The sequence below is a fragment of the Artemia franciscana genome, chromosome 11 (genome assembly GCF_032884065.1).
Source record: "Artemia franciscana chromosome 11, ASM3288406v1, whole genome shotgun sequence".
In the NCBI taxonomy this organism is placed as follows: domain Eukaryota; kingdom Metazoa; phylum Arthropoda; class Branchiopoda; order Anostraca; family Artemiidae; genus Artemia; species Artemia franciscana.
This window is the reverse complement of record NC_088873.1, coordinates 15,664,928-15,672,673: the sequence shown is the minus strand read 5'-3', so window position 1 is coordinate 15,672,673 and position 7,746 is coordinate 15,664,928.

The window sequence follows — 7,746 nt, the reverse complement described above, 5'->3', positions numbered from 1 at the left end:
CTCGGGGCTATAGTGTTCGTAAACGACTAAACGAGCTATTAATTAACTAAATATTTAAATTGATTTTGTCCAATCTTTTTAGGTAATCCTACAAGTGCGTTTATTTTAAATATACGAATACAACGCATTTCCGTTACTCATCAACAATTCTATAAACAATAACCTAGAACTATGTTAATTTCGTAATTATCTAACTGTAACAGCCTTGTTTGAAAATAATCAACTTTCATTTTGGTTTTTTCTCAGCAGTATATTTTGTCAATTTGCGTTTGTCAAAAAAATGACATAAGCCACCAGTTGTGAAACCTCAGTAGGCTGTGAACACGTGAACAGAAGTCTAATTAGTAAAAGACTTATAAATGTGATTCTTGTCATTGTTAGTGCTTCTTTGAAAGTCTGTCCGCGGAAGTATCTTAAGAATTCGTTACTGACGGAGACTACTTATTCGGATCAATTCGTAGACCAAAAGAGTGATACCACACATTACCTTTTCTTTGAATTACACAAGAATTAGGTATTCTCCAAGGTCATTCTTTTAGTAAAGTACTGAAGAAGTGAGTATCTTGAAGAAACATCTTGAAATTTGTTCCTGACTCCGAGAGAGGTCATTCAATCTTCTAAGGGGATATGAAAGGTAATTTTTCGTTCACTGGAAATTACACAGGAATCAGTTATTCTGAAAGATTAATCAGAATTAATCAGAATAACAAATAAAGATTGAAGATAAACTCCGTGGAGTGAAAAACTGTGAAGATAAGTGATTCTGCGTGTCTGATAACTAATTCTTTGACACCTGAAGCACACCATAAATTTGTCCTCTTAATGACTTGCCATTAAATGCATTTATAGTTGTTATTAGTGTTACGCTGTGTTGTGAATGCCAAGGCCGTGTCAGTGGTTTAATTTGGGTATTTTCAAATGGAGCCAGTGGATAAGATGGAGCAAGTTGGAATGCCCAAACGGGCAACTCGAGTTAGAAAGTTAGTAATTCCTTTGATTGGGCAGCAGCCATCATGGCACCTTTGTCCAACGGTAAGTCTACTAAACAGACATACTTGTATGCAAGCCCGTACACAAGGGCTTTTTCGGTGGGGGAGGGTTAATAACTAAATGTTTGGGGAAGCTGGTAATAAAAAAAACTGGTACTTCTTTATTAGCTAGTACACACTCTAGAATGAAGTTAATCCTAATGAAACATACCAAAATATGCTGAAAATATAATACTTTAGTAACAAAATTATTGAAACTACAATAAAAAATAATAGAAGGGAGACCGTCCAGAACGCCTTGTATTAGTTACCTTACCTAACATAACCTAACCTAGCCAAAATACCATCTCTATACATTAAATATTTAATAAAAATATACCTATAACGTAGATTTCAACTGAGCCAAAGCTAATTATCTCCGTATACAACCGGTTATTGTCTGATGTTGCAGATCCAAAGTCTTGAGTATGTTCTTTGAGTAAGTGCCCGGAAATTCAAGAAATTTAAGATTTTGGGAAAGACAAGGCCTCCGTTTCAGCGTCCCTGTCTGCATGCGCGGGAGGATTCCCTATAAGGACCATCCTTAACCCCCTCCCCCTCCACTAAAAAAGGTGTGAAATAATCGTGCCCGATACCATCAGGCGTCAATTGCAGACCCATGCCTTGACGGATAACTTCTATTTTTTCATAATCACTATGTAACGCACAATTTAATCACTGTTTTCAGATGCAGCCCCTCCATAAGAATTGCCTTCGTATACGTCTGGCGAACCACTCTACCTGGAAAAATCCAGAATGTTAATAATTAACTATATAAAATAGTAATCCATTATCCGGCTCATTCCTTTAAGACTGCTGTACCAAAAAATAGATGTATCACGACCGATATTTTGGGGAGAGAAGGTTCAAATATGCATATCCCTTGAAGGTGGGGGTGGGTCTGATGCTTCATAAAAGTGCTATTTGCACTTAATTTGAAGGTTTTTTTTTAGCACCAGTTTTTTGTTACACAAGTTTGTGAACTTGACAATTTCCTTAACATTATATGTTTGTGTGAATTCATCAAATGAAAAGAAACTTGTGCAAAAAAAAAAAAAAAAACAAAAAAAATATTTGATTTTCGATGTCGCTTTCTTTCCTTTTTTGGTTTTCAGAATTCGTTTTCCAAGTATTTTTTGCTTTTGTTTCTTTTTTTCACTAAAAACTGGTTGTGACTGGTGGGTAGAGTGGTTGTTTTAATTCGGTTATATATAATTATAGAAGAGATCATAAGTTATTGATAAAATGGAAATTATAGAGTCGATTATAGTCGTGTGATTGATAATCTGATTTTTATTTGCTATCGAGGATATATATATATATATATATATATATATATATATATATATATATATATATATATATATATATATATATATATATATATATATATATATATGTTTTTAACTACGTAAAACTTGCGAATATACAACATTCTTCGATGTCCCATCGAAGATAAGATCTTATCCGTTGTAATTGTTCTATCATCCAACTGACTTTTTTTTCTTCATCCTCTCAAGAACTTTCCACTTTGCAGTTAATCAATGCTATTGAACATATACTAGTTCCATACTAATCCTCTAAACTAATTCCAGTGGTTCTTAAAAGTTGTTCGCCAAAGATGGGTAATATCAGGTAAGGTAAGGCTTAGATTTGCCTAATATTAGCCCTGGTAGAACTCAAGTTGTAAAGTTTTGATTTGAAACGCGGGTGTTAGGGTAATCAGCTGCCAGGTTAAGCAGAGGCAGATATTATTCATTGACTGAATAATATTTTTTTAATTATCTTATAGTAAGCCAGCGAATTAAAACAAATTCTCACTTTGAGAAATAAGAACAGAGAAATGTATAAAGGATGAGTATCTCCTTTGGTGGTTTAATGCATGTAATTTTATTCTGTGTATTTTGTAGTAATTTAATTATAGCAAGATTACTTAGATTTCATGATTTTTATGCTTTGCTGACCATGACGTTGAAAGTGTATTGTGGGTGAGAGAGTATCAGATTCCTGATACTTTCAAATTAAATAGGATTATATTTTCGTAAAAGTAGAAATTTTTTTTGCATGTTTTTCTCTTGTACTTAGCAATACCGTTAAATGTGCCAAAATCCTTTGGTTGAATATAGTTCATTTTTGTTGTGATTTCTTTTCTATTGTGTTTCATCAGAATTATGACTAGACTCATATGAATAATGAAAGGAAGTGTAAGGTAAGCTTACATTCAAATACAAGAAAAGGGTACTAATGTCTTGTAGCCACCACAACCAAGAAGTGAAGTTAGGTTAATCCCAAGAAAAACAATTCTTAATTCATAATATGTAGAATAATTGTAGCTTGCAGACCGATTTTGTATGCATACCCGCTATACTTTGCCTAATTTTCGAAAAAGGGAGAAAAGCTCCCAAAATTGCGCGTGATTTTGATGAAAATCATACTATTCAACATATCAGAGAATCCTACTGTAGAATTTTCAAGCTCATATCTACAAAAATGGGGAATTTTCTTTTTTTTTTCCCGAGGAGAAAATCACGGATCCGTGTTCATTTTTTTTTTTCAGGGTGATCGCACCGAACAGATGGTCTTAAAAAGGCGAGAGAGGGTTCATTTGAAAGCAAATTACAAGTTTTAGTGCTGTTTTGAGTGGTCAAAATGTTGCTCCACTGTAAAGTGGTGTTTCTTAGAATTTTTTGGCCCCAGACTACTATTTTGCCCCAAAGAGGGCGAAATTGCTACTGTTGTTGGGGTAAAATTTTGATATAACCATTCCATTTAAGTGTTTAAATACTATAGATAGAGCCTCCCAGATTCAGAGGAAGTAATAGCGCATGGTGGTGCATTCATTTCTAAAAAAATTCGCAGTCTGTTGCAGATCAATAGTTAATATAGATATTTATATTTAAAGCTTCGTTTGACTAAGTGAATTCACTTGATGTATCATAAAATTATGTACAGTGATGTATAATTGTGCATCAGCTATTATGAGGGAGGGGCGGTGGGGAATGGACGATCGATGCCACAAAAAGTTCATTTTAGTGCTTAAATTGTATAACTATCCATAAGCTTTCTGATAAACATAGAAAAGAGTCGGGGGGGGGGAGTATGAAGCTAGAAATTAATTTATAATCTCCCTTCATTTCAACTGGGCATGGATAAGGGGGCTGTGGGGTGATAGCTCCCTTCTTATTGAAGAAATTTGTTTTCATTTTGAATATACAAGATTTCACTCATATTTTTACCGGCACTAGAGGTGGGGAGGCAATTTACGAGCAAAGTCAAAAATTTAATAGGAAGGAGAGACAAGTGACACCAGGAGTTTTGTTTTTGTCGACAATTAATAGTAATATCAGGTTTTATGTCTATGTAATTTTTCATATTACAGAATTGGTGGTAAAGAACTGTAAGTAAGGAGTGACTCGTGCTAACCAATCCAAAAAGGACGGATCAACATATAAGAAAGATCTGTTGTAGAGATTTCAAACTCTTGTGTACAAAAATTAAAATTTATCAAACAGTTCGTGGTAACGAACTGTAGTAAGGAGCGATCCGGCTCAATAGTAACCAAAACTCTTAAAAAATTGAATTTTGATATCAATAGCTACATCAAAAGAATTGCATTTTAATGCTGATTTTAAATATATAAGTTTCATCAAGTTTTGTCTTACCCATCAAAAGTTACGAGCCTAAGAAAATTTGCCTTATTTAGGAAAATAGGGGGAAACAACCCCTAAAAGTCGTAGGATCTTAACGAAAATGACACCATCAGATTCAGCGTCTCAGAGAACCCTGCTGTAGAAGTTTCAAGCTCCTATCTACAAAAATGTGGAATTTTTTATTTTTTGCCAGAAGACAAATCACGGGTGCGTGTTTATTTGTTTTGTTTTGTTTTTGTTTTTTTCCCCCAGGGGTCATCGTATCGACCAAGTGGTCCTAGAATGTCGCAAGAGGGCTCATTCTAACGGAAATGAAAAGTTCTAGTGCCCTTTTTAAGTGACCAAAAAATTGGAGGGCATCTAGGCCCCCTCCCACGCTCATTTTTTCTTACAGTCAACGGATCAAAATTTTGAGATAGCCATTTTGTTCAGCATAGTCAAAAACCATAAAAACTATGTCTTTGGGATGACTTACTCCCCCACAGTCCCTGGGGGAGGGGCTACAAGTTACAAAATTTGACCAGTGCTTACATATAGTAATGGTTATTGGGAAGTGTGTAGGCGTTTTCAGTTGGATTTTTTGGTTGGGGGAGGGGTTGAGAATAAGGGGATAGGCTGGGGGAGCTTTCCATCGAGGAATTTGTCATGGTAGAAGAATATTCCCATGAAGGGAGCGCAGGATTTACTAGCATTATTAAAAAAAAAAAACAATGAAAAAAGAAATATGAAAAAGTTTTTTTCAGCTGGAAGTAAAGAGCAGCATTAAAACTTAAAACGAACGGAAATTATTACCCATATGAGGAGCTCACCTCCTCCTAATACCTCGATCTTTACGCTAAAGTATTTTTAGTAATTTCAACTATTTATTTTACGGCTTTGGTGATTCAGGGGTCATTCTTAATGAATTTGGACAAAATCTAAGCTTTAGTGTAAAGAGCGAGGTACTGACGAGGGGGCGAACCCCCTCATATATGTAATAAAAACATGAGAATACAAAACTTCTTTATGTAAGCTAATTTATAAGTTACGTATATCTTTTACTAAAAAAAAGATTCGTAAAAACGTAAAAGTTCTAGTTGCTTTTATCTTAATTAACCAAAAAATCGGAGGGCAACTAGGCTTCCTCCCCCGCTCTTTTTTCTCAAAATCATTCAATCAAAATTATGAGAAAGTCATTTAGCAAAAAAAAATATATATATGCAAATTTCGTTTTAATTATTCCTCTGCGGAGAGCCAAGATCAAAACATGCATTGATTGAAAAACGTTCAGAAATTAAATAAAAAAAAAACAAGTTTTTTTTAACTGAAAGTAAGGAGCAAAATTAAAACTTAAAACGAACAGAAATTACTTCGTATATGAAAGGGGCTGCTTCCTCACCAACATCCCTCTCTTTACGCTAAAGTTTTTTACTGTTTTAAAAAGAAGAGTTGAAAGAAAGAGTCAAACTTTAGCGTCAAGAGCGGGATGTTGGTGAGGAAGCAGCCCCTTTCATATACGAAGTAATTTCTGTTCGTTTTAAGTTTTAATTTTGCTCCTTACTTTCAGTTAGAAAAAACTTGTTTTTTTTTTAATTTCGACAAGGATGGTCACGGATAGGTGGTTATCTTTCCCAGGTGTGATCGTATAGAACCAGTGGTCCTAGAGTATTGGAAGAGCAAATTGTTGAACAGGAAATAAACTCCCCTAAAAAGGGGTACCATTAGGATCGTAGCTATGCAATGAAATTTGACATACATGAGTGATCTAAAGCCGCGATGTGTAAGCTAAAATGTACTATTTTACTTTTTTCCTATTATTTACTATTTCATCTTGATTATTTTATTTCAATTCAAATTACCAATTAAATATATTAGAAACTTGATTCAGATGCGAGCTAATTGTCTACCACAACAAATCGGAGGGATGTTAATTTTCCAAATTGACTGCGAACATTCCAAATGCGGTTTTTGTCGGGGGGGGGGAATTTTCTTTTGATGTACTATGAATTGGTGAATCTGAGGGGAGATCTGTTTAATAATGTAAATGGTAAACTGCTTCTGGGAATCCTTAAATCAACCTTTCCTAGATATATAGTGGCAAAAACTGATTTTTTATTTAGTTTCTGATCGCTTTTTAAATAATGCCAGGAAATCTAGCGACGTCTCAAAGGAAAAATCCCTCCTCTCCATGGATTTATTTTCTAGATAATTCAGTCCTGGTGAAAATTTACCTCGTACAATTACCCTTAACATCTTCACGCGTAAAATTGAGTTGGCAAAGAGAAAGCAAGACATTAGAAGAATTTCGTATAGAAATTCTGGAAAATTTCCCCAGTGTAAAATTTCCGTTGAAAAATTCACCCCCTGGAAACATCCTTCCCCATGGAAAATTATCCCATCGGAAAATCCCACCAGCGGAAAATTCACACCCCGCCCATCCGAAAAATGTATGCATACTTCCCAATAACAAATACTATACGTAAATAATGGGGAAATTTTGTAACTTAAGGACCTTTCCTCATGGGTTTTGGGGAGTTAAAATACCTCCAAAGGCATAGTTGTTTAGCCTTTCAACTATGCTGAACAAAATGGCAAAATTTCGATCGGACGATTTTGAGAAAAAAGAGACGGGAAAAGGGCCTGGTTGCCCTCCAATGTTTTGGTCACTTAAAGGGCACTAGAATTTTTTATTTCCGTTCTGTTCCGAACTTTTGACAACGGACAAATGACTTTGGATTTTCAGTTTAATTGACATATGCTCACTTTTGCCTTAAGGTTTTATTTTATTTTTTTATTTATGAAAGTAAGAAAGTGAAAACATTCCAAATGTTTTTTTTTTCAGTAAACACTTACACTCTTTTTATTTATATAATTGTAAGAGCAGAAGTAGTAATAGTAGTATCCCCAGAAGTTAATACCCCAATACCCCTCAACTTAATACCCCCAGTATTTCTCGATATATTGCTGAGGTGTCTTATTGGCAATCATAAACACAATGCCTTCTGATTTATTTTAAAGCAACATTTAGTTTTAAAGCATAATGGGCCAATTGCACAATTATGGGGGTTGACCTGCCTAATATTCCTAAT